This window comes from Symphalangus syndactylus, chromosome 1, assembly GCF_028878055.3.
Source record: "Symphalangus syndactylus isolate Jambi chromosome 1, NHGRI_mSymSyn1-v2.1_pri, whole genome shotgun sequence".
In the NCBI taxonomy this organism is placed as follows: Eukaryota; Metazoa; Chordata; class Mammalia; order Primates; family Hylobatidae; genus Symphalangus; species Symphalangus syndactylus.
This window is the reverse complement of record NC_072423.2, coordinates 158,021,180-158,045,488: the sequence shown is the minus strand read 5'-3', so window position 1 is coordinate 158,045,488 and position 24,309 is coordinate 158,021,180. Positions and strand designations below refer to the sequence as shown.

The following is a 24,309-nucleotide window of genomic DNA, read 5'->3' as shown; positions in this document are numbered from 1 at the left end:
AATTGATGGTTCCTAATTCAGTGGCTCTGAGACTTCACAGTCATGCCTAGCCTGTACTTGGCCATTTCATTTTGAGTTATGTCATGGGTAGAATGAATTTCCTGTAAAATGTTCCTATTACAGGTGTTTTACCAGACCAGGGCCAACATCTTACATGGACAGAGGAAATGGATGTGTAAAGTTAACTTGCTGGGACAGAAATCTTTCCACACGATTGATGGTGCGGGACATGGACAGAGTGGGGTCTGTGAAACTGACTCCTTACCTCCTCCTGCCCTCCTAGAGAAGAGAGACTTCCAGAGATCCTGAGAGAGGCAGACGCAGGAGGGCTTTGAGGGAGGAAGAGGTCGGAGAACGTGGCCTACAGAGAACTCCTCCTACGCCGGGACACGGGTTCCACTTTCACAGGCTGACAGTGAGTGAGGAAAACAAGCATATCACCAACGAATGAAGCCGTGCATACAGGCAAGTGCATTCGCTAAGCAGCAAGCCTCTACTGAGCACCTGATGAGTGTCAGAGGTGAGGCCAAGCTCTGTCTTAGGCCCTGGGGATGGGACAAGAGAGAAAAAGCATCCCTTTGGGGTTGCCACTGTCGGTTTATTCCCCCTCTCCTCTGCAGAGCCCTGGGCTCTTCCTGGACAGGGAGTAACCCAGTGACAGCAGGACACGTGGGAGCCCAGGGACAAATGGCTGCGTCTGCCCCAGCTTCCGGGCCCCCATCTGCTGGGCAGACCCTCAGTAACTTGATCAACAAGAAGCCTGGCTGGCACCATGATCTCACCTCCTGATGGGGCCCTGTCCTGCTCTGAGGCGTGGCCAGGCTTAGTATTTCATCACAGCAGCCTGAACGGAGACAGGAAGGCACCAAGAGACATTGCTCAGCACTGAACGAAAACCCGCAGGTCGTGGTCCAAGTCCCACACCTCAGTCAGCTCACAGGCTCGGAGCTCATTGACTGAAGGGGGAGTCAGGTTCACCTGAGGAAGGACCCCAAACGTAGGCTGCAGGCATATATGGTCGATGCTTCCCCAAAGGGACCTGCATGCGTGTGCTGGGAAGACTGCAGTGGTAACAGGAAAGAGCAGACCTTGGAAACTGTCCAGGCTCTGAGTCGCCACTGAGCAGACAAGCAGAGTGGCACCTTGGGCTGTAGAGGGGTCTTATGAAAGCCACATGGCACGTAGAGTTAGGCCCATGTCCGTCTCACAAGGGCCTGTGGGTCTCCAGGTGTATAATTGGGATGGACAGAGCTGGCAGCTGGCAGAAACCATCACTGGTTCCTTAACCTGTGAAGTCAGAGCCACTGAATTAGGAACCATCAATTGGAAGGCTGTGAACACCCCTCCCCATTCCTACCAAATTAGTAAATCCATCCTGCCTTCCTGGAGGAATGGCAGAGATCAGAGCCGCCGTCAGGGGCTCAAAGGATGGTGAAATTCCAGTGCCCACCAATTCCCATGTAATTCATGGAACTGGGCATTGCAGACACCAGGCTGTGGTGGAAGGCAGCAGTGGGGTCCTGCAGCATGACCAGGTAGTCTCTCCAGTCACAGCTGCTGGGACAAATAGCATCTTTACTGGAACAGATCAGCACAGCTGCCGATTCAGCAACTGCACTCTTCTCCACACCCTATCCATGGAGAGAAGACAGTTTGCCTTGACTTGGCGAGGACTGCAGTATACTTACTGCCTTGCCCACTGTGCTGTGAACCCTGGCGTTACTATAAGGCTACAGGTTCACTACTGTGTCGATGATCTCATGCTGCCTGGACCTGGGAGGACCCAGGTGACCTAGGAAGGCAGGTGTCTGCCTGAGGCTGGGAGGTATCGGAGGCCTGCCACGTCACTGAAGCTTCTGGGGTTTCAGCATCTGAGCATGCCCTGATACACCCTACGAGGTAAAGGGCAAACCATACGCCACGCTCCATGCCATTCTGGGAAGCAGTGACTGGGGGACCTCTGGAGTTTGGACCCAGCATGCACTACACATGGGAAGACTGCTCCAACTCATCTCTGGGGAGCCTCCAAGGCTGGCAGTTTTGAATGGGGCCAAGAGCAAGGACAAGCCTGCTGAGCCACTTCTGCAGCACAGGCGCCTTGCCCGGCCTCATGATGATGCAGATGTGACTGTGCTGAGACGTTGCTGTAACAGCACGGCCCACAAAGCTGCGGAGCCAGGCTCTCAGTTATCTCCCATTTGAAAAATGGTGCTTGGGTGGTACTAGGCCCAGTCAAAATTGGGCGCCAGGACCCACACAGAGGCCACTGTCTCAGCGCGGGCTGCAGAACAAACCACCAGAGGCTGGGCAGCCTCACCACGTTGATTTCTCCCTGTGCCAGAGGCTAAGTCAGATCCCGGTGCCTGCACGGCTGTGTCGTGGTGAGGGCTCCTTCCTGGCCTGCAGCCAGCCAGCTTCTCATCACCTCCTCTCATGGGGGAGAGGAAGCAAGTTCTCTTACAAAGACGTGATCCCATCGTGAGGGCGCCACCCTGGTGACCTCATCCCCTCCCAGAGGCCATCACACTGGGAATTGGGGCCTTGGCATATTAATTTGGGGGGATATGAACCTGCAGCCCAGAACAGATGCCAAGTCTGAGCTAAGCAGCCCGTGGAATGCTGTCGTGAGATGGGTGAGTTGCAGGCTGGGGTGGACACGATACCTTAGGTACAGCACCGAGCAGGTTCAGAAAGTGGAGTAAAATGCAGAAAGCAGGTGGCTCTGACAGCGTCCATCGCGCTGCCCTGTCCACACCCAGCCACGCGCAGCAGCCGGCCCCTGGGGGAGCGTGGGGACACCCCTGTCCTTGCTGCATGAACTGCAGCCCTGGCTGTCTCGTCCTATGCGAGGAAGGCCCTGCGGGAAGCTGTGGAGGACACTCCTCCGCACACAACGGCTGCACACAGGGCATGCAGTCGTCCTCTCAGTTGGAAGGAGGATGAGTAAAAGCCTGTGGGCTTGTGTCTGCGTTAATGCCCCCCAGAGAGAAAGCCTCCGACCCCGGGGTGAGCAGAGTGGTCTGTCTGGGGCTGTTGGCCAGAGTCGGTTTGTGCAACGGGTGTAGGAACACAAGGGCCACTGAGGTGGGGTCGTGTGTGGCCCCCCAGCTCAGCATCACGGGCTCCTTGGCACCAAGCCTGGCCTTGCTCAGACCCCTCTGAGCGTCCAGGCTGCCAGCAACAGAGAGCCTCGTGGCTCCTTCAATTTGGCATCATTTCCTGGGAAGACCAGCCCAGTACCAGTCAGGTTGGTGTTGGGCAGGAAACGGTGTCCCCCGCAAGGCCCCTGCAGCCCTGCTTGAGCAGTGCACGCTCGGGGGGGAAGCTGGTGGCTCTGTCAGCTCCCTGCTCCTGTCTGCTCTTTCAAGGGGCCTTGAGAAGTACTGACCATTGGAACAGGGCAGTGAACTCGGCATCCCCAGCTGCTGTGGGGAGGGATGCACGTGTGCTGCTGTGGAGGCGGAGGCCTCTGGTGGCTGAAAACACCATCGTGCTCCCAGGGGTCCCCCGGTGCCTACCTCACTTACTGGGCCTGCATCCGATAGCTTCTGCTGTTTCTAACAAAAATGTGCCGAGTTCTGGGCTCCTGGTTAGAAAGCGGCAGAGCTAGGGCAGGAACGGGAAAAAGTCCATGCTCTTTGGTTTTCTCACTGTCAGCTGTCAAATCAGGGTCACGAGGTGCCTCCTCCATCTGCAGAGTGAGGGTGACGGGGACGACACAAGGCGCGTGTCCCCTCGGGTGCGCTGGCCGCTGCAGCCCCTTCCCCATGATCAGCGCATTTCTGAGCACGGCCCTAGTGATGCGAGGTGTCATTCACTCTTGTCTTGCAGACGAGGACACCATGGCTCCGTGTGTGGGAGTCTCGCCACGGGCTACTTGGCCAGGGGCGGTAGGAGCTGCTCTCCTGCTGGGTGGAGCAGCCTGGCTCTGTGGCACGTGGCCGCCCTCATTACCAGAATTGACCCGAGTCAGGATGACGGGGTTGGGATTACAGAGTAAAGGGGCGATGAGACAGGCCCTGGAAAACTGTAGGCTCAGCCTGGGCCGATAACCGCACGGCCTGGAGCCCGGCCCGGACACGCAGCAAACAAACAAAAGGGCTGGAAGCAGAAACCAAACAAAAGCTGCCCACAGGAATCCGTGCCCTGGTGCCATCCGGGGGCTCTTCCGTCCTGCGTATTGTAAACGGTGGTGACAAAGCCCGACTTGCTGGCTGGAAAGCTGCCTTCCAGTCCCAGAGAGCCGACAGCCTCTGAGATCCAGAGGGTTCTGTACATTCTGGTTCTAAGCGGGCACCCTGTGTAGATGGCACATGGCCAAGTGTGGCAGAACTGCCTTTTCCAAGGATAAAGAAGAGACGGGGCCATTTTGCAGGCTTCTAGAATGATGCTTGACCATTGATGACAAAAGCCTAGAGCTCTGTGATGGGGGTGGGGGGTGTGTGGAGGGGGCAGGGGTAGGGCAGGCCTGCTATGCGGAGGAGGCACCTGTGTGTGCCATTGGCCTGCAGTCTCTGTCCTGCCCTGCTGGGCCTCTGGGACAGGGTCTTTGGACACAGTGCTGGAGGCAGCCTCAAATGCCATGGTGCAAGAATCAGGGTGACGCAGAAGGCACCTTTCCCCTCGACACCCACAGGCTTGTCCAGAGTCCAGCCCCTTGGATTGTGGGTGCAAGGCACAGGCTCAAGAAGCAAAGTGGAGAGAAAGTAAAGTGGGGGCTGCTCTTGTTAGCAATGAGGGGCTTGCATGTATTTTCTTCTGCTCATGAAAAAAATAATTGCTTTTTTGGTGCTAACATACAAGAGTCCGGTTCCATCTCCAGTTCAGTGGGTCTCACCCAGGGGCAATTTCCACCTTCCCCCACCCACTAGGAGACATTCGGCAATGTTGGGACACCTTGGTGGTCAATACAGGGAGAGGTCGGGGGAAGGGTGGGTGCCAGGCTTCCACGCGGAGACCACGGACACCCCTTGCATCCTGCAGTGCCCGAACAGCCCCAGACGTCGACGGCACAGAGGCTGGAAGACCCTGGTGGGTTGGTTAAGTAAGGGACGATTCATCTTCACCATCTTCCACCCAATCAAAAATCAACGGCTTGGTTTCCCTTTTGTCGCCAGCATGTGAGGCCCTGCTCTGGTCTCTAACATCCCCCCTGTTCTCACTGTGCCTGTCTCGTTTCAGCACTGTTAGTCTATTTTGAATTTTTAAAAGTTTCTTGTTTACGTCGTGAAATGGAATTCTCATACAGGCTAGCAGGAGTTAGCAGTGCCAATTCGCCCATATGTGAACACTCTTCCATTCATTCATCTCTAAGCCAAACCCAACAGTACGTTCATAGCCTGAAGGGATCTGGATCCATACTCAGCCGAGACAGAAAGAACAATTTCTGGTGGCAGGAGACATTTTAGTGTACCTTATTTTGAGCAAATTCAACACATGTACATCCGACTCGCACAAACAGTAAATTTGGGCATGGGTTTTCACATATTCAAAGTTTACAACAGACCCCTCTTGATTTTCTCAAGGAGGTGCAGGCTTTAGATGGGAATTCTTCACCCAGGTTCTGGGATCTGTCGGTCCGTGGTTGCCCACCGGGGCTGTGAGCTCCCGGGACAGGCGTGCCCACGACTGTGGTATCTGCGGGTCCACGGTTGCCCACCGGGGCTATTAGCTCCCGGGACAGGCGTGCCCACGGCTGCGTCCCCTTGTGACCAGGAATCACTCAGTGCTGCTGTCCTGGGGCCTGAAGATCGTGTTTCCCGTTCTGGAACTTGTATTCATCTCGCTTTTCAGAAACACAAATGACGGATGAAGCACACAGGCCCCGAAATCCAAACGTTAACTTGGACTTAGAGCTGCTTGGGCTAATTACTTCACATCTGTTTCAACGGAGCCAGTAGGAGCTGCCTTACGCAGCTGGTAGGAGATGTGAATGAATCAGGCATGGGAAGGTGTCTGCGTGTCACCCATGTTCGGTAGGTAGGAGCTCTTAACTAGTAACAGTTTCCCCCAACCTCCATCTCAGTCATGCATCCCTATGGGCCGCGATTGCTTCGATTATTCCGTAATTTCCTCATTCCTGACTTAGATGGTTTCAATTTTGCAACAAATGTGTACTGCTTGCTTGCAGTGGATCGGCTCTGAGCAGCGGTTGGAGCTTCGAGGGGAGCAGGGCCTGCTGGGCCCTGACCCGAGATGCAGTCCCATCTGTGGTGTTCTGCTCCTTCCCTAACACCCAGCCCTCTCTGCAGCATCCTGCAGCTGGGCAGCCGCCCCCTCATGGATGTCCAGATCCTCATTCCTGGATACAGTGGATATGCGGCCTTATGTGGCAAAGGGACTTTGCAGGTGCGGCCGAGCTCAGGATCCTGAGTTGAAAAGATGACCCTGGACTATCTGGGCTGGCCCAGCATGATCAGAGGGGTCTGTTTAAGAAGGAGGCAGAGGCGGAGAAGGAGATGTGAGAACGGAAGCCGAGGAGAAAGACACAGAATCCTCCAGGCCAGACAGAGCCACCTGCCTGCCACCGCTCACCTTCCTCAGCGTGCGCGTTGGTTCAAGAGTTACCTGAAAGCCGTCCATTCCAACAGGCGCCCCCAACGTTGTCCGCCACCACTCCCGGTCTGTGGTTCCCCAGGGCCCAGAGTCCCGTTCCTGTCTCAGCTCTGTCTGGTGGGACCCCGGTACGGGAGGCAACTTCTCTGGAGATTCTCCATTAAAATTCACTCTCTGTGTTAAAATTTGGACACAGGAGTTCTGATCGCAGCAGGGTCCTGCTGGAAGGTGCAGAGGCCAAAACAGTTTGAGGGTTGCAGGTCCTTTCCAGCGAAGAACCCACTGAAGCTGGGGACTGCTGAGCAGCTGGGGCTGCCCAGAAAGAGCACGGAGGCTTCTGAGGAAACGCCCAGGGCAGGAAGGTCCTGCCGACCCCCCTCTGACCCGGTCTCCTCAGAGTCCTCTCCTCTGTGGCTCCCAGAGCTCCCTGCAGGCCCCCGCCTGGGATGCCAGGAACAGGCGCTCTCAGGACAGTGTGGGGGCTTCAGGGCTGCAGGGGCCACGGAGCCAAGTGGAGCTGGGAGAGGCTCTATTGTCAGCCCCCGACTCTCCTCACTTCCCACGCCTCCTGCTGCAGAACAGACACCCTTGGAGGTGGGGGAGGGGCAGCCGGGGAGGAAGGTCGGAGCTGACCACTCCCTGTGACCCAGCCCCATGCAGCTGCGCAGGCGGCTGACCTACCTCCCAGGGCGTCCGAGCAGAAGCTCTGCAGCTGATCAGTGTCCCGCACCCTCCTAAGTGTACAACCCCGTGCATCCCCACATCCTGAAAGGCCTCGGTGTTACACCGAGAGGCCATCCAAGTTTGACTGTTAGTGTTTTTTAAAGTGATTTCCTGGCACCCTGCAAACTGTAGCATTTTAATCCCAGACAGCAGCCAGAAGGAGAGATTCGTCATCCTGGTCAGAAGACATCGAGGTCAATTTGGCTGAGCAGTTAGATGTCCTCTTATATTGATGGAAATAGTTTAGAGCCATTTTCAAACATTTATACCCCACAAGTACTTTTTCCCAAGTGTGTTGCCTAATTCGGCCGGAAGACTTTGTTTGGAAAAACTGAGTCTAGGAACCACTCCAGCTGCCCCCACCTGGCATGGTGAGGCCTTTGCCAGGGCACGGATGTGCATTGCGTTTCTCCGGGACCAGGCAATTGCTCAGTCATCACCCGGTGACCCTCAGCTATGCGGCTCGAAGTGTGACAATTGTGGGCCATGAACCCTCCAGGAAGGACCAACATGGCCACCAGTAGTAAAACTGAAACCAGCGTTTAGAAAGTTTTGTACCAGTTTGACAGCGTGATTTTACCCGTTTAACCTAACACTAAGGTAATGGTTTTGTATTCTGTATGTCTTTCACAGTTTTTATTTGTATTGTAAATGGAAATGCTGTCTGTCTATAATGGATTGAAAACTTTAAAATCATAAACTGACATGTCACTCCCAATAGCGTGGAAAGCCCTGCCTGTATGGAAGAGACACAAAACCCTGGAATGAGTGTCCTGGCAGTGCTGCAACACAATACCACACACGGCGGGACAGGGGAAGGGGTGCTGAAAACCACAGAAGCAGATTCTCCACAGCTCTGGAGGCCAGACGCCCACGATCAAGACGTCAGCAGGGCCACACTCCCTCAAAGGATCTGGGGAGGGGGCTTCCCATCTCTTCCAGCTGCCAGAGTGGACAGGAACCCTCCCCACTTTCTCTGGCTGGCAGGTCATCACTGCAATCCCCGCCTACCCACACCCCCCCCTCCCTGGGCACCCCCACACTATCTTCTTTCTGTGTGTGTCTCTGTGTCTGAATTTCCACTTCCTTCCACTCATACTGGATGAGGGCCTGCCCTAACGAACTCACACTAATGCAATTACCTCTAAAAGAGCCTCTTTCCAAATACAGTCACATTCCGGGGGACGAGGCTTAGGACTTCAACGGATCTTGTTCTTCAGGACACGATTCAACCCTTAACAATCGTTAAATTGTGGCTCACGATAATGTGTTATTTGGCAAATGTGTTATTGGATTTATATGTTTGAGGATGTATTACTTAAACCTATTCTAAGTAACTAATGGCTTGAAAATGAAATTTGTTTCCAGTCACTGTACTACCAGCAGTGGGATCAAGAACATCGCAGATACACTTTTACTTGGGTTTTTGTCTGTAGAGCCTGCACAGCATCGAAGCTACAGCTAATACTCTTTTCTAGCGATAGCAGCACGGTTTAGAACCGATTTATGTGACAACAGGACACACCCTCGCGGAGGTCCTGCCTCGCTGGCGGGATGGCCAACTCTGGCCGCATCCCAGTTCCTGGGCTGTACCAGTCACAGGCCACCCCCTGCCGCTGACCTCGAACTCGGGGTTCCTGCCATCTCGGGCGACCGAGACAAGTTCAAGAGGCACGCATGCTGGGACATTTACACTCTAAGGATAACTTCCAACTCGGCACGAAATATTTTCAGGTTTGGGATGGAAACCCATGTGGTGAAATGAAGCTATAAGATGTGCTGGGATGCCAGTTTTGGTTATTTTTAGCACACAGATTCCTGGTGTGTGAAGCGCGTCCTGTAGCATGGACCTGCTCACCCCTCTGGAGAGCAGTTCTCCTTGGCGACTGCTGTGAACGAGGGCCCTGAGTTAGGATCTGAGCCCCAGCTCCGCCTCACGGAAAAGGCGTGCCCTTGAATGAGTTACACGGAGGTCTTCGAATGTTAAGTTTCCTCAACTGAGAAATGGAAACAGTCGCTACCACCTGTTATTTTGGGAATCGTAGATAGACCACATATAGATATACCATGAATATTTATGTGGAAATTATAGATAACTTGTTCTAATATTATTAAAAGATACCTTGAAAAAATTTATTTTATATATTTTATATTAAAAATATAGTTTATATATATTTTATATTAGAAACATAGATGATATATATTTTATATTAAAAACATAGATGATATATATTTTATACTAAAAACAGATGATATATATTTTATATTAAAAACATAGATGATATATATTATATTGAAAACATAGATGATATATATTTTATATTAAAAACATAGATGATATATATTTTATATTTAAAATATATATCATATATATTTTATATTTAAAATGGATAATATATATTTTAATAAATATATTTTAATAAAATATATATAAAATATATAATATATAAAAATATATAAACAATATAAAATTTATATTTTATATATAAATATAAATGAATAATATAAAAATATATTATATATGATATATTATATATTTATATGTAATATTATATATTATATATTATATAATAATATAAAATTAAAAAATATAAAATATAAAATTTATATTTAAAATAAATAAATATATATATTTGAGACAGGGTCTCACTGTGTTGCCCAGGCTGGAGTGCAGTGGCGCTATCATGGCTTAGAGCAGCCTCGACCTCCCAGGCTCAAGCAATCCTCTCACTTCGGCCTCCTGAGTAGCTGGGACTACAGGTACATGCCAGCATGCCTGGCTAATTTTTTGTATTTTTGTGGAGACAGGGTTTCGCCATGTTGCCCAGGCTGGTCTCCAACTCCTAGGCTGAAGCAGTCTGCCCGCCTCAGCCTCCCAAAGTGCTGGGACCACAGATGTGAGTCAATGCCCCCAACCCTGAAAATATTTTAAATTGCAGCTAACTTGCTCTAACATTATTAATATATACCTTGAAACTATTTTAAAGTAATGGTTGCCATCTTATTTCCTTTATTTTCTGAAAAATGGTTGCTAGGATTCCCACTAATAAACGTACTGGCCATTTGGGGACGGCAGTGTTAATTCACTTGCAGAGCGTGTTGCCTACAGGTAACCCGCAGTCTGCTTGAGGGAACCACGTGCCCAGGCCCCCGCAGCCCCTGGGAGAGCCTGTCAGGGATGATGAGCAATGTCAGGGATGATGAGCAATGGGCATTTGGGCTCAACAGGCCTCACTCCTTCATTTACTCCACAACTACTGAGCTTGGCTTCATGCCCTCACAGTGCTGGGCCCAGGGGTACAAAGCTAAAAAGCATGGCCTCCGTTTCCCTATTTGAATCAGGACAATTAGGGTATCATCTTAAACCTGGGACAGTCTGTAATTTAAAATTTGGGGTCCAGGCACGGTGGCTCACGCCTGTAATCCCAGCACTTTGGGAGGCCGAGGTGGGTGGATCACTTGAGGTCAGGAGTTTGAGACCAGACTGACCAACGTGGTGAAACCCCGTCTCTATTAAAAATAAAAAAAATAAGCCGGGTGTGGTCGTGCCCACCTGTAATCCCAGCTACTCGGGAGTCTGAGGCAGGAGAATCACTTGAACCCAGAAGATTGAGGTTGTAGTAAGCTGAGATCGCGCCATTCCACTTCACATTGGGCAACGAGAGCGAAACTCTGTCTCAAAAAAATAAAATAAAATTTGGGGAATGACATGCTTAGCGAATGGCCAATACATGTGTGCTATTGATAGTCAATAGTGGACAATATTTTGGAGGACTTAGGAGCACACTGTTTCCTTAATATGAGGGTCTCAGGCGCTGGCTGGTAACATAGGTGGAGAGACTGACATAAGGAAAGAGCTTTACAGGATTTAAGAAGCAGCTTGCGAGAAAAACGCAATTGCACACAGTTCATCAGAGCTGAGGGAGCACTGAGGTGGGTAAGGTTCGTCTAAGGGAGCCCCAGGGCCTGCTAAGGTTCACCTAAGGGAGTGCCCGGGCCGGGTAAGGTTCATCTAAGGGAGTGCCAGGGCCGGGTAAGGTTCATTTAAGGGAGTGCCCCGGCCGGGTAAGGTTCGTCTAAGGGAGTGCCAGGGCCGGGTAAGGTTCGTCTAAGGGAGTGCCAAGGCCAAGACTACTTTTGTACAATATGCACAGAATTTTTTAATGAAGCAGTGAGTGTTGTTTCAAAGCCAACACATATATTCTAATTATTTTTTCATGCCAAGAAGCTGGAAGTACTTTATAGCAATTGGCTCCATTCCTGACAGTTATTGGGATTTAACAGCTTTATTGGTTGGGGGAGGAACACATGAACTCCTAAGGGCTAATAAAAGCATTTGGGAAATTATCTGTTGTCTGATGTCAGCACCGGAACAGGGCAGCAGAGCTGGAGAGTAAGAAGCAGAGCTGGAGAGTAAGAAGTGTTTGCTAAGTCACCGCGCAGGAGGCGACAGAATCAGAGGTGACGAATGTGAGTCCGACCATTGGCTTAAGATCCAGTATCCTGAGTGAGTTGCACGGATCGTCTCCTTCAGTCCTCTCAGGTAGGTGCAGTGGTGTCTCCCTAGAGCACAGAGAGGCCAAGTATCTGGCTCCAAATCACAAGACTTGCAGAGAGTGAGGCTGGTGTCTAAGGTCCCATCGGTTGAACTCCAAAGCGGGCTGTCTACAAATTGGGTTCAGAGACCTCCCAGTCTGAAGCACAGTTTGATGGAGTCCAGCATTCAGGGGCCAGTAAACCACTGTACCTTGGACAACTTCATAAGCTTTGCTTATATTTTTAGGGCGGTTTTGCATGTTGAAATATTTGCATGCTTTGAGCCTACCATGCATGGTCAGGATGTCCCTGAGCAGGGGAAAATTTACACAGTAAATAGTATTATCCTTGAAATAGATTTAAGATAGGTCCTCCTTCTTGACAGTATTACAACCCAGTTCAATTTCAGGAACTCTAGAGGTCCCTGTAGTTACGAAGAACTAATTAAAGGCATGAAATGTTCCTCTGCAAGTTTCATTGACCATGTTGGGCCTACAGTCCATTTCCAAAATAAATATCTAAAGTAAAAAAAAATGGGACTCCCCACAGACTACTTATCTAGTAGATGGTGTGGGGTTTGGATGGATGTTTTATGTTGCTTCAGCAATTTTTTCATTAATTCAGTATTTATTGAGAACCTAATTTATGCCAAGCTTGTAAAATCCACTGGGGGGTATGACCTATTCCCAGGCCTCCGGACGCTGGCAGGATGGTAGACAAGATGCTATCGGGCTTGCATGTTCAGAACACCGCGTCTTAGGTGACCTCCCGGGCCTTTTGGGGCCCAACCCCAGAGTGGCGGGATAGCCAGGTGAGGCTTTTTTGGTCTGCTCACGTTTCTCTGGAAAAGAATAGGGGTAGTTAGGCGAGGCGCAGTAGCTCATGCCTGTAATCCCAGCACTTTGGGAGGCCATGACAGGTGGATCACTTGAGGTCAGGAGATCGAGACCAGCCTGGCCCACGTAGAATGAAACCCTGCCTCTACTAAAAATACAAAATTTAGCTGGGTGTGGTGGTGCACGCCTGTAGTCACAGCTACTTGGGAGGCTGAGGCAGGAGAATTGCTTGAACCCAGGATGCAGAGGTTGCAGTGGCCGAGATTGCACCGCTGCATTCCAGCCTGGGTGACAGAGACTCCATCTCTAAAAAAACAAAAAAAGAAAGAAAAAAGAAAAAGACAAAGAAGTATTATTCTGCAGCCAAAAGGAAGTAGAGATGCACTAAGAAGATCACAGTAGAGTTTGGAACATTTTTGGAGTAAATTGAACAAAATAAAAACGGAGCAGCATGGGAATTATTTTAGCCCCCACCAAAAGGGTCTGTTTCTGCTATAGTTAACGGAAGTTTTCAATTTTCAAAAATCCCAGTAGCTCGCTTAGTTTCAGCCTCCTGTAATTCCAGTACTGACAGCAGGTACTACTCTTCTTGGCAACTGAGTGAAAAAGGTTTTAAAGATGTTCCCGGGGCGTTAGCTTTGGTGCTGGAGTCATAACGGCTCATTATATGTATACAGCACGGAACTGGCAAAGAATGTCAAAAGCAAAAAGAACAAAAAAAGAGAAAGTAAAGGCTCCGGCTCTCGGTGCTTATGGAAATCTCATCGTCATTAATTTTGCACAAAGCCATTAAAAATAGCATTTACCAGCAGGGGTCCAGTGTTAATTAGAGCCCAGCCTGGGAGCAGCTGGAACTCTGCGCTCCTGGCTCAGTCCTCGCCGCCCTGAACCCGTCTGCACCGCAGGGCCCGGGTGGGAGGCAGAGGCCACATTTCTGGATATGAGAAAAAGCTCCGACATTTCGTCCACTCTCGTCAACTTCAAAAAATTCTGGAATCTGTTGAGAATTTGGCAATAGGTTTTTAACCACTAAATATGTCAACAACGCATCGCCTCTACTTTTACCAAAAAATAGGCGCACGAAACTCCGCTGTTTGCGCCCGCGGACACCTGTCCCCGCCTCCTCGCAGGAAGCGGCCCCCGCGCGTGGGCTCGGGCTCTGGTGGGGGCGTGGGCCGCGGTCCTGGAGGGGGTGAAGAGCCCGGCGGGCGGGCGGGCGCGCGGCGAGGAAGCCCGGGGGGACCCGCAGCCCCTCCGCAGACCCGGCCAGGCGGCGCGCGCCCGAGAACGCCCCGTGTGCACGCGCCCGCCCCCCTCCCCGCGCCCCGAGCGCGCCCCTCGCAGCCTGGAGCTGGAACGCTGGCTCCGCGCGGCCTGGAGAGGCGGAGAGGCCGGTCCGCCGCCCCCTCTGCCGCCCCTTCTGCCGCTCCTTCTGCCTCCCACGCCCCGCTGCGGGTCGGAGGAGCAGCTAGCGCTCGCAGGTGCTCGGAGAGGCCGGGCCGCGGCTCCCACAGGTGCCGGGAAAAGGCCGCGCGCATGCGCCGGAGCCCACCCTCCAGGCTGCGCGTCCCGGGCCTGGGGGCTGAAGAGGAGCGGCGGCGAGGTAGGGCGGACCCCGGGCTCGCAGCGGCGGGGCCTGGCGGGCGGAGCGGGAAGCAGCCCGAGGCGCGGGTCAGAGGGGGCGGCGGGTGGGGGGTGGTCGGCGAGGGCGGCAGTAGGCGGGAGGGGAGAAAAGGGGAGGCCGGCAGGGGAGAGGCGGGGAGGGGAGCGGAGGGGAGGAGAGGGGAGGGGAGGGGAATGGGGACCGGGAGAGGAGGGGGCGGTGCTGCCCGCGGCGGGGTGGGCGGCGGTGGGTGGTCTCCGCTCCGCCTCCGGGAGGCCGCGTGGGGGGGCGTGGGGGCCTCCTCGCGGGGTCTCCCCAGGCCCTCCCCCGGGACGCGGCAACCCCGGCCGGAAGACAATGAGCGGCCCGCGCCGCTCCCGCAGTCACCGCCCCCTCCGAGGGTCCCGCCGCCCCAGCCGGAGCAAAAGCTGGAGCTGAAGGCGAAGCCAAGCGCGCGAGGCCAGGGCGGGGGCTCCTCCCGGGGTTGCTCCGCTTGGCTCTCGGCGGTCGCGAGGATAGGCTGTCCGGAGCGGACGGGGGTCCCTGCTGGACTCGGGTCCCTGGGGAGGGGAGTGCAGCCCTTGGTCCTCCGCCGCTGCGCCCGGGTTGCGGGGGTGTCCAGGCCGCTGACCCCCGCGAGCCCGGAGCACCCCGACCCACCCACCCCACGACGCCGCGGCTCCCGAGCCCTGCCGGGCGCCCCCTCCAGCCCCCGCCCCATGTGCTGGGGAGACCCCCGGGCGGTCTGGGCGGGATTCCGCAGGAGTCCCTCCTCTCAGGCGGGGCTCATTCTGGAGCGTGAAAAGAGGGTTAACCAAAGTCCCTCCACCTTTTTAGAGTCCTACAAAACCACGTTTTCCCCTCCACCCACTCCAGTGTCTATTCTAAGGAAAAGAAAAGGAAAAAATCAGTGCAGCCAGCTTTATTCTACTCAGCCCACGAAAGGCGCCGCCGTCAGATTTTAAAGTTCCTGCCATCCCCTCAGGCACTGAGTGAGAAGTTCGCCCGATTCCCCGCGGTTCCCGCCTCCATTTCCCACTAAGGAGCAGTTACTCAGGCTCCGATTAGGACCCCTTAATGGATGTCAGTGGAACCCTTCTGCCTTTTATCCTGAGCTAATAGTGTGCTATTATTAGAATCATGCTCCCCGTTCCTGACATCACGGAAGGGAGCCGTCCATTGCCTGCAGATTTGCTCCTGCAACAACCTGATGTCTGCAAATTTATGCTAATTGGCATTGCAATGCTCCCATCAGGGCATAACTAAGCAAAAATTGTAATGAGATAAAGCCTTTGAACTTTTCATGTTAGTTGTGCAGGCATTGCTGGCCATAGCATTAGACAGCAAATAATAAAATTAGTTAAAAGATGTTGCTTGCAGTATAGTCATATGTAGCACAGCCACGTTCGGACCAATTACACACCACCAAGATGAAGGTGGTCCTGTAAGATTATAAAACTGTTTTCCCTGTGCCTTTTTCATGCTTAGAAATGTGTAGATACACAAACACCATTGTGTTACAATTGCCTGCAGTATTGTGCGCGCTGTACAGGTGTGCAGTCTGGAGCAGGAGGCCGCGCAGTGGAGCTCAGGTGTGTAGCAGGCTGCACCGTCTAGGTGTGTAAGTGCCCTGTGTGATGTTTGCACAGTGATGAAGTTACCTATCATTTCTCAGAACCTATCTGCATGTGAACCATTCCTGGCTGTATTTAAGCCAGCAATGGGCTTGGGAGGAGGGGAGAAAGCTTAAATGCTGTGGCTCTGAGACTAAAGAAATTCTCAGGGAGCAGGACTCTGTGTTGACTGATGTCTGGGCCTAACTTGAACCTCAGAGCACCTTGCCCTGGGAGGATGGAAGAATCCGGAAAGGTGGTTTGGAGGTCATCGCATCATTTGTAAACTCCAAGACAAACCCGCTTCAATGGGGTTTCCATATGTTCCGGTACAGGTAGCAGCCTTGGCAGTGGGAGCCCAGCAGGTCCCATCTTTGTCCCTGTGCTGATACAGAGAGACTCTCCGTGCTGTGGACGCCTCCATCTGGGCACATGTTTCAGTTGTTTTCTAAATACCAAGAGCACAGATTGCTCAGTAATAATAGCTCTCCTGCAAATCTGGAATCACTTAGGCAGCTGCAGTGCCTCTAAGCCTCCTTGCATCCAAGGCTGTGATCAAGGAGGACTGGTGTCTGAGTGGGCTTGAGAAGGGCCAGGAGAACAGCGGGTTTCCTGATCACAAATCAGCCTGTCATTCAGCATATGTTCCCCTGGAGACTCAGGGCAATATCTGCCATTCTCCGGAGGTCAAGGGCTTATCGTGTCAATTGTGGTCTTGAGTTTGTTTTTTTTTTCCTCTTGAAATCATTGTAATTAAGCTGCAATTATAGTGTTGGTATCCAGCACATGTTTGCAAAGTATTTAACAATGAGCAAAAACTTTAAGAATAAATTAAACCATCCAGGAGTTTACTTTTTGCCAACAGCCAGGTTCCTGCTAGAAATGATTTTGAAATAAATATTGTCTGGGAAATAGAAACCATTGCGTGTCTTATGTGCATTTCGTTTGAAGGATTAGCATGAATTTCCTTCTCTTCTGAATATTTGGGGAGTTCCCCCGCACCCCCACCCCCCACCCTGCTGTGGGTCAGGCATAGTCCTAGGTGCTGGGAATACAGTTGTAAGTAAAGTCAGCCTAGTTCCCTGCTGTCTGCAGCTGAGACTTTAATACAGTGAAAGGCATTCAGCATGTAATTACGTCAATTATTAGGTAATAACACACGGAGACGAGTGCATTGAAGGAGAGGAATACATTCCCGTGAATGCACGTAACAGAGGAATCTTAGGCCGAGAACTAAGGGATGAGAGGGGTGGCTCAGGAGCCCAAGAGGGGAAAGTTTGTGGGAACATCGTGTGCAAAGGCCCTGTGGTGAGGACTAGGGCACGGAGAGGCCAGTGAGGGGTGCTGGAGCAGAGCGTAGTAAAAGTGTAATGTCAGCCGATTTCATGGCTAAGTTAAATTGATGGAGCTTCACACTTTAGAGCAAGGTCCTCCATCCCATGGCCCATGAGCCATATGTGGCCCGGGACAGCTTTGAATTTGGCCCAACACAGATTTGTAAACTTTCTTAAAACATTATGAGGTGTTTTTTTGTTTGTTTGTTTGTTTTAAGCTCATCACCTATCATTAGTGTTAGTCTATTTTATGTGTGACCCAAGACAATTCTTCCAGTGTGGCCCATGGAAGCCAAAAGATTGGAGACTCCTGCTTTAGAGCTTGATGGAGTTTCATGTGGATTAATTTTGTAGCACAGAGACATCCTGAGTCCTAAACTGAAATCATTAAATAGGAAGATGCACATAGAATGTTTCATAAATGAAAAACCACGGTGCCGATGTTAGCTGGTATTGTTACTGTTTTATTATAAAGGCATAGAGTCGTGGGGACATACATACAGGTGTGCTTCTGTGAAGTCTACCATCTTTGTCCAAGCCACCTCCATCTCATGCTTGGAATGCTGCAGTAGTCTCTGGAGAGGCTCTGCATGTCCTCTCTTTGAACAGGCTCTCCTACAGTAGTCAGAACAATTATTTTTATTATTATATTTTGCGATGGAGTCTTGCTCTGTCATCCAGGCTGGAATCCAGTGGCACCATCTCAGCTGACTGCAACTTCCGCCTCCAGGGTTCAAGCAATTCTCATGTCTCAGCCTCTCGAGTAGCTGGGATTACAGGCGCCCTCCACCACACCCAGCTCATTTTTTTTTTTTTTTTTGTACTTTTAGTAGAGATGGGGTCACAGCATGTTGGCCAGGCTAGTCTCGAACTCCTGGCCTCAAGTGATCTTCCTGCCTTGGCCTCCCAAAGTGCGGGGATTACAGGATGAACCACCACGCCCAGCTCAGAGCAATTATTTTTTAAAATTCTTACAATATTGGGCGTTTCATAGCTTCCCATTCCTGCAAGATACAGCCCACAGTTCCGAATATTCGTATCAAGACCCTCGTTCCAATATCATGGTTGTTCAGTAAGCCACGCACAACTTAGTGGCTTAAAACAATAGCATTTATTTATTTATATTTTAAGTTCCGGGGTACATGTGCAGGAGGTGCAGTTTTGTTACATAGGTAAATGTGTGCCATGGTGGATTGCTGCTTCTGTCAACCCATCACCTAGGTATTAAGCCCCGCAGGCTTTAGCTGTTTATCGTGATGCTCTCTCTCCGCCGCCCTCTACAGGCTCCAGTGTGTGTTGTTCCCCTCCCTGAGTCCATGTGTTCTCATTGTTCAGCTCCCACTTATAAGTGAGAACATGTGGTGTTTGGTTTTCTGTTCCTGTATTAGTAGCAATAGCATTCATTTTGCTTATAAGTCTGCAGTCTCGCTGGGTACAGCTCACCTTGGTGCCATTCAGCACCAGATGCGGAGCTTGAAGGCCAAGGGCTGGAACCATGGAGGCTGCTGACTTGCTGCCTGAGGCTTGCGCCAGGAGGATTCGCACACTCGGGGCTGGCGCAGCAGGCGCGCCTCGGGGACCTTCCCCTGTCACTCTGTGTCCTTCTGTGTAGTCGCTCCAGCGTGGCAGCCTTGATGCAGTGGACTCCCTGTGTGTTCAGTCAGGGTCACCACGGACTGTGACCTGAGAAAACAGCCAGGTGGAACCGGGTCACCTTTCTCACGAGGCGGGGAGGTCATATGTTGCTTCCCCCTCAGTCCCTGGCCTGCCACGTAGAAGGGGAGGGAATGGGGTCCTAGCTGTGAGCGGAGGGGAATCTCACTGGGAGGGAAGGGAGTGCCGAACAGGGTGCATCCATGGGGCATCTTTGGAAAATAGAATCTGCTCTTTCCGCTAAGCCCATGTCTCTTCCACATAAAAAAGGCCACGGCGATCCCCAAATCTCATCCTGTTGTGGCATCAGACTCAGGCTCCAGGAAGTCATCATGGAAGTCAGGTGTGAAAGTGCCTCTCTGGGCTCTAGTCCTTCCTCTGATGCAAAGGCTGGTGCTCCAAAGCGATGAGAGACCCACCCCCTGCCCACAGTGTACAGCCCTGAGCAGGCACAGGAGAACTGCTGTAGGCCCTCGTGCTGGTCAGGGTTCTCCAGGGAAACAGAACCAACTGGGTACGTGTGTGCGTGTGTGTGTGTGTCTGCACGTGTGAGAGGGATTAGAGAGCGAGATTGAAGGACCTGGCTCATCCGATGGTGGCGGGGCAAGTCTGAAATCTGCAGAGCAGGCCGGCAGCCTGGAGACCCAGGGAAGTGCTGGCATTGCAGTCCCTCTTCCTCCGGGAACCTCAGCCTTTTTCTCTTAAGGCTTTGACTGATTGGACGAGGCCCACCCGTATTGTGAATAGAAACACGCTTTACTCAAAATCTTCCCATGTAAATGTTAATCATGTCTTTAAAAAACACCCTTAGGCCAGGTGCCGTGGCTCGTGCCGTGGCTCATGCCTGTAATCCCAGCACTTGGGGAGGCCGAGCTAGGCAGATCACTTGAGGTCAGGAGTTTGAGACCAGCCTGGCCAACATGGTGAAACCCCGTTTCTACTAAAAACACAAAAATTAGCCAGGTGTGGTGTGTGCACTTGTGATCCCATCTACTCGGGAGGCTGAGGCATGAGAATTGCATGACCCGGGAGGTGGAGGTTGCAGTGAGCCGAGATTGCGACACTGCACTCCAGCCTGGGCTACAGAGTGAGACTCTGTCTCAAAACAAAACCCTTCACAGTGACATTCGGACTGTGATTGACTAAATATCTGGGTACTGTGGCCTAGCCAAGGGGACTCATAAAAGTACCTATCATAACCTTCCTCTTCAGAAAGGGAGAAGTGGGCGGCAGACAGGGGTGACTGGCCCACACGGTCCTGAAGGGTAGCTGGGTGGAGGTTGGCAGCCTCGGGACAGGCTGGGGCCTCATCCCGCGTGGCTTCCACACTCCTGGCTGTGCCCTCTGGGCTCTTGGATCTGTTTGGGGAGTCCCTCTTCCTTTCCATGGAGAGGCCTGTGTTTGCATCTGTGAGGTTTTCTTGCGTCCTGCCCAGAGTACTTTGGGAGTCCAATGCCCAGTCTCACTTTGTACTGAATCTGTTCTCTGTAGCCTGAGCTGGCGGTATTTCATCTGTACAATTACTTAAAAGTGCTGTGGGGTTTCGTTTTCTATGAATCTGTTGGGATTTGTAGAATGCCCTGTCTAAGCATGACATCTTATTAGATGGGATTTGATATTTTGAGGACAAATATTGAGGTAAGAAGATAGAGTCCCAGTCTGTGTGCCAGCCTAAATGATGTGAAATACTGATAATCAAACTTTTTTTTTTTTTTTGAGATGGGGTCTCGCTCTTTCACCACGCTGCAGTGCAGTGGCGCAATCTCAGCTCACTGCAAGCTCCGCCTCCTGGGTTCAAGCAGTTCTCCTGCCTCAGCCTCCCGAGTAGCTGGAACTACAGGCGTGTGCCACCACGCTCGGCTAATTTTTGTATTTTTAGTAGAGGTGGGGTTTCACCGTGTTGGCCAGGATGGTCCCGATCTCTTGACCTCATGATCTGCCTGCCTCGGCCTCCCAAAGTGCTGGGATTACAGATGTGAGCCACCACATCCAGCCGATAATCAAAACTTTTAAGATGAGTTCCATGAAGCTACAGCCTCTGGCTTCCCACTGCAGGCAGCCTCCACGGGGGACGCCACGTGCTTCCGCACCCGGCCCTGGCGTGGCCAGGGTGTGGTTTGTGGTGGCAGCATGTGCTGAGAGGTGCTTGTCCCTGCCCTGGATCCTCCACCAGCTGGAGGTGGCACTGTGCAGCCGCCAGGGCAGGGGCAGGGCAGGGACAGCATGTTTCCTACTGGTTCTATTAACTGTTTTTTCTCAGAGAGTGCCAGCGAGAGGAGATGAATGCCTCACAGTTTTCGGCACGACTTTACCAATCTCCTCAACCTAAATGACCACAGAAAGCCTGCCTGCTTGTTGCATGGGCTGAGTTTCCCACAGTTTCATGTGGAAATCTTTACGAATGGTTGGATGACAGACTTGTTCTCAGCTTGTCTCATATGTCTGGCATTGCAATTGCACAAAATAGTAACAAGGGCGGTAGGATCTCAGCCTCTGGTTTCTGATTTTAGCCCCAACACTAATTGGCTGTGTGACCCTGAGCTTGTCAGTGAATTTCATAGCAGAAACCTATCAGGCCAAGAGAGAGTGGGGTGATCTATTCGAAGTGCTGAAGGAAATAAAAACTTGCCAACCAAGATTTCTGTACCGAGAAAGGCTGTCATTTAGAAATGAAGGGGAGAGAAAGACTTTGCCAAGCAAACATCAGCTGAGGGAGTTCACCACCACCAGACCTGTCTTATAAGAAATGCTTCAGAGAATTCTTCAAGCTGAAAGAAAACGACACTAATTAGTAACACGAAAACATAGAAAAGTGTAAAACTCACTGGTAAATGTAAGTACACAGTTGAATTCACAATACTCTAGCACTGTAATGGTGATATGTAAATTAACTACATCTTTAGTATGAAGGCTAAAAGACAAAACTATTAAAACAATAAAATATACTGTGATGGTTAATTTCAAGGTGTCAACTTGAGTAGATTAAGGGACACCCCAATAGCTTGTAAAGTATTATTTCTGGAAGTGTCTGTGAGGGTGTTCCTGGAAGAGACTGGCATTTGAACCAGTGTGAGGAAGATTTGCCCTCAGTCCCGTCCAATTGTCTGAGAGCCCATATAGAAGAAAACGGCAGAAGAAAGGCAAGTTCCTTCTCTCCCTCTCCCCGTCTCACCTGTCCTGGATCTGGGACACTGTCTTCTTCTGCCCTTGGACATAAAAGCTCAAGGTTCTCCAGCGTTTGGACGCTGGCACTTGCGCCGGTGGCCCCCTGGGTTCTCAGGCCTTCAGCTTTGGACTGAGTTGCTCTGTTTGCTTCCCTGGTTCTGAGGCCTCTGAGAATAGACTGAGCCACGCCACTGGATTCTCTGGTTCTCCAGCTTGCAGATAGCCTGTTGTGGGATTGTCAACCTCCATAACTGTGTGAGCCAGTTCCCCTAGCAAATCCCCTCTCATCTACCCATCTATCTAGCCTTCCTGTTGGTTCTGCTTCTCTGGAGAACCCTGGTGAATACAGCTAAGGTAATATGTTAAGGGATATACAGTACAAAAAGCTGCCATTTGTGGCATCAAAAGCATAAAATGGGTGAGGGGCAGGAGTTAAAAGTGTAGCGTTATTTTATTCAATCAGTTAAATCGTCAGCTTAAAATAGACTGTTATGACTATAAGGTATTTTACGTAAGCCTCATGGTGACCACAAAGCAAAAACTTATAGTAGGTACACAAAAGGTAGAAAGTCAAGAATCAAAGCATACCACAAGAGAAAATCTAATCACAAAAGAAGACAGCAAGAGAGGAAGAAAGGAACAAAAGACCTACAAAACAACCAGAAAACAAGAAAATGGGAGTAGTAAGTTCTTACCTATCATAATTACCTTGAACATATATGCATTAAATTCTCCAATCAAAAGACATAGAGTGTATGAATGGGTTAAAAAACATATACGACCCCACTATATGCTGCCTACAAGAGACCCACTTGGCCTTTGAGGAAACACAGATTGAGAGTGAAGGGATAGGAACAGATACTCCACGCAAATAGAAAGCATTAGAGAGCAGAGGGAGCTATGCTTACATAAGATAAAATCCACTTCAAGTTAAAACTGTCAAGCAGCACTCAGAAGCTTTGTGTAATGCAAGCAGCATTTTATAATACCAAAGGGTCCAATTCATCAGAAGTAAACTTTTAGTAGGAGTTGATGAGCACTTTTTTTTTCAGACAGGATCTCACTGTGTCCCCCAGGCTGGAGTGCAGTGGTGTGATCTCAGCTCGCTGCAACTTCCACCTCCCAGGTTTAAGCCTCCTGAGTAGCTGGGATTATAGGCACACACCACCATGCCCAACTAATTTTTGTATTTTTAGTAGACATGGGGTATTGCCATGTTGTCCAGGCTGGTCTTGAACTGCTGACCTCAAGTGATCCACTCATCTCAGCCTCCCAGAGTGCTGGGATCACAGGCATGAGCCACCACGCCCAGCCAGGTGGGCTCTTTTGATGTCCTGGGTGAGGCTTGGTTTAGATAATGTTGACTGTACCCAGTCCCCTCCTGCCTCATGTTGGGTGTGTGTGCCCCGAGGTAGCAGTGACCTGCTAGAGGCCATGAGTTGGGTGGACTCACTTCTGTGCCACCCACAAAAGCAGAGCCACACCTAGAACTTGGCAGCCTTGGGCACAGTCTGCTGTGTCCCCACTGAATCCTGCCACCTCTGCTGCCACCTGTGTGCACCCCCATGCTCCAAAAAGGATGACCTCATTTAGGCCAGGTCATCACAGCTGAAATCCTCAGCCAGGACGTAACAGCCACCATACATCTGTCCCCAGTCACGATGCTCCTCTTCCTGAAGTCCTCGTAACCCTGTGCCTGCCACCTGTCTGTGACCTGACCAGGGCGCTGGAGAGTGTCTTGCTCCCTATTTCCATCATCCGTCAGGTTATCTTGTAACACCCCCTCAGCACTGGCTGCATGACCTCGTGATGCATCTTTTCTGCTTTTGGTCTTCACTAGTTGTGCTTGACGGCACCTCCATGAGGGTCAAGCTGATGACTTTTCACATTGTCCCTATGGGACCTGGGGCAGTCTTGTGCAAATAAGACCATGAATGTTGAAATGTGTTACCTATAGGAACTGGGGCAGTCTTGTGCAAATAAGACCATGAATGTTGAAATGTGTTACCTATAGGAACTGGGGCAGTCTTGTGCAAATAAGACCATGAATGTTGAAATGTGTTACCTATAGGAACTGGGGCAGTCTTGTGCAAATAAGACCATGAATGTTGAAATGTGTTACCTATAGGAACTGGGGCAGTCTTGTGCAAATAAGACAATGAATGTTGAAATGTATTTCACATGTGTTTAGCTTATGTCTCCCAATTAACTTGGAGACTGCTTGGATGCAGGAATTGCATTTTAAAGAAAATTTTATTGAAGTCTAACATACATACTGGAAATATGCATCA

At 51.0% G+C, this 24,309-nt stretch overlaps 1 protein-coding gene and 1 long non-coding RNA gene across 2 annotated transcripts in view; one reads left to right on the top strand and one right to left on the bottom strand.

Moving 5' to 3' along the window:
• Window positions 1–11,413: 11,413 nt before the first annotated feature.
• LOC134736493 (uncharacterized) lies at window positions 11,414–13,647 on the bottom strand. Its single transcript, XR_010120549.1, has 2 exons — window positions 13,457–13,647; window positions 11,414–12,956 (listed from the first exon to the last, which is right to left on the bottom strand). It is a non-coding gene; the product is annotated as an uncharacterized lncRNA (long non-coding RNA).
• The window catches only part of KBTBD11 (kelch repeat and BTB domain containing 11), a 34,410-nt gene continuing 23,046 nt past the window's right edge, over window positions 12,946–24,309 (top strand). Inside the window, exon 1 of the mRNA XM_055289436.2 lies at window positions 12,946–14,253. The gene's annotated coding sequence lies outside the window, so the exon portion shown is untranslated. The remainder of the gene's footprint in view (window positions 14,254–24,309) is intronic.